The following is a 3,084-nucleotide window of genomic DNA, read 5'->3' as shown; positions in this document are numbered from 1 at the left end:
CCAGCTTGAAACGAAAAAAGAGATGATGAATAGCCTGGATAGCAGCCGTGAGATGATCAAAAATCACTTTTAACACCATCACCTAGTATAGTACATTTTGGCATTTTCACACTGGTGTGTTTGTATAAAAGCATGTTTTATTGTGTTTTATACATTGCATTCAGTAAGCTATTAGCATTAACCAAGCTAGCAGCAGGCGACAAAACAATGGGAAGTATTTTGGAAAAAAGTATAATGTCTGTTTACTTTAAGTCTTGGGTAAGCACAAAAATGAATGAGTAATAAACAGCGCAGTGATCAAAGTACTATTTTTTTTTTTCAGGGAAACCTGCTTATAAAATGTGGCTGGGCACCTTCTCTCCATATTGGACACATAAGAGATGAAATTATTGGCAATTTAAACAGAGGACAATGAACCTTAATAGACTTTGCATTTTGAAAGTTTTCACCGGTATAAAAACTGACTAAATTGACAAAATATATACAAGTTTGGCTCCAACAATGGCGGCAGCTTACTCAAATCTCTTGTCCAATGGACATGCTCATATGGATCAGTTCCACCAATTTAACTTTTTTTTTTTCGAAATAGCAAGCCTTTAGATTAGGGTACAGTTTACCTCGGTATGGTCCGTTAATTTTTTTTATTTTTTTACAATGTATTTTTTATTTTTTTACAATGTATTTTAGTCCAGTTTGTTATTCTCTCTCACATTACTGAAGAGACCGTACAGACATGTAAACAAAAACTTATGTCTATCAAAAATGGCTACCGGGCATCCACAATGCGTTGTGAGATCACACGCCCCTTCAAGCCCTATATATAATACATGCCATACTATATTGTTAGGTTTACCAAATTCAATTTTCAAAAGTGTTACACAACTGTTCTTGCAGGTTCAAACTATGTACAGTATTTTGTTTTGCACTGCACGTTTGTGTAAGGATGGCAGTCTTGACAGCGCTTACACTATATTGCCAAAAGTATTTGGCCACCTGCCTTGACTCACATATGAACTCGAAGTGCCATCCCATTCCTAACTCATAGGGTTCAATATGATGTCGGTCCACCTTTTGCAGCTATTACAGCTTAAACTCTCCTGGGTACGGCTCTCCGCAAGGTTGTCCGCAAGGTTGCGGAGTGTATTTATTGGAATTTTCCACCATTCTTCCAAAAGCACATTGGTGAGGTCACACACTGATGCTGGTCGAGAAGGTCTGGCTCTCAGTCTCCGTTCTAATTCATCCCAAAGATGTTCTATTGGGGTTCAGGTCAGGACTCTGTGCAGGCCAGTCAAGTTTATCCACACCAGACTTTGTCTTTATGGACCTTACTTTGTGCACTGGTGCACAGTCATGTTGGAAGAGGAAGGGGCCCGCTCCAAAGTGTTCCCACAAGGTTGGGAGCATGAAATTGTCCAAAATGTTTAGATATCCAGGAGCATTGAAAGTTCCTTTCACTGGAACAAAGGGGCCAAGCCAAACTCCTGAAAAATAACTCCACACCATAATTCCTGCTCCACAAAATTTCACACTGCAATGTACCGTTCTCCTGGCAACCTCCAAACCCAGACTCGTCCATCGGATTGCCAGATGGAAAGGATTAATGAGTGATTAGGACACCTGATTCTGATCATTTGGATGGGTGGCCATATACTTTTGGCAATATAGTGTAGTTGCAGCTCAAGCGGGCCAAATGACAACATTTTAACCTGCCATGTCAGTGTAAGCTTGTAATAAAAATAATTTTATAATGGCGCCTCAACTTGATAGCTGCATTATAGTGACTACTCACTCATTCATAAGCGCATGTTTTTCTGAACGTGTGCAGCGATTGAGTGCTTCCTACATGCCTGCCAGTAGAGGCTAAAATAAGGTCACCGTTAAGAGTGCTATTAGAAGCATTGATGGAGACTTTCCCTGCCTTCGCATTTTGGCTAGTTTGGAAAATACCTAACAACCTTACCAAATATGTTTGTGTGTGCGTGCTTGTGTATATAACTGTTATTTATGACAAGTGTGTCCAAGTCTTCCCGCTGGGCTGCTGCTCTCTGCAGAGACACTAATGTGATGCGACAGGACAGCCATTGGTGCTCTGCTCTGAAGGGACCCGCATTGTGAAGGAGATCTAGCAGTCTGGCCCTGAGTGGAAAACAATGGGGAAAAAAACAAAGACCTCCAATGGACGGAGCTTTTTCTCTCTTTTAAGGCGTACAATAGTGTCGCCGTTATTTGTGTCTTCTAGCCTCTCAGAGTCTCCACTGTCACTTAAAACGAGGCACATGTTGTCATGCAGAAACGGTCAGGAAAATTTGGTTTTGCAGTTTTAAATGTTACAAATAGGGCTTCACGGTGGCAGAGGGGTTAGTGCGTCTACCTCACAATACGAATGTCCCGCAGTCCTGGGTTCAATCCCAAGCTCGGGATCTTTCTGTGTGGAGTTTGCTTGTTCTCCCCGTGAATGCGTGGGTTCCCTCCGGGTACTCCCGCTTCCTCCCACTTCCAAAGACATGCACCTGGGGATAGGTTGATTGGCAACACTAAATTGTCCCTAGTGTGTGAATGGGAGTGTGAATGTTGTCTGTCTATCTATGTTGGCCCTGCGATGAGGTGGCGACTTGTCCAGGGTGTACCCTGCCTTCCCCCCGATTGTAGCTGAGATAGGCGCCAGTGCCCCCCGCGACTGGGAATAAGCGGTAGAAAATGGATGGATGGATGGAAATGTTACAAATGATGTTTTTTTCAAGATGAAAGGAAAGACCAGGGGTCACCAACCTTTTTGAAACCAAGAGCTACTTCTTGGGTACTGATTAATGTGAAGGGCTACCAGTTTGATACACACTTAAATAAATTGCCAGAAATAACCAACTTGCTCAATTTACCTTTAACTCTATGTTATTATTAATAATTAATGATATTTATCTTTTTGGAAACACTGATCATATTAATGATTCCTCACAATAAATGTATATAGAAACAGATAAATATAAAAAAAAATAAAAAGGGTATTTCTGTCTGTCATCCCGTTGTACATTTTTTTTCCTTCTACGGAAGGTTTTTTGTAGAGAATAAATGATGAAAAAAACA

This window comes from Nerophis ophidion, linkage group LG06 (assembly GCF_033978795.1).
Source record: "Nerophis ophidion isolate RoL-2023_Sa linkage group LG06, RoL_Noph_v1.0, whole genome shotgun sequence".
NCBI lineage: Eukaryota > Metazoa > Chordata > Actinopteri > Syngnathiformes > Syngnathidae > Nerophis > Nerophis ophidion.
This window is presented reverse-complemented; position numbering follows the sequence as displayed.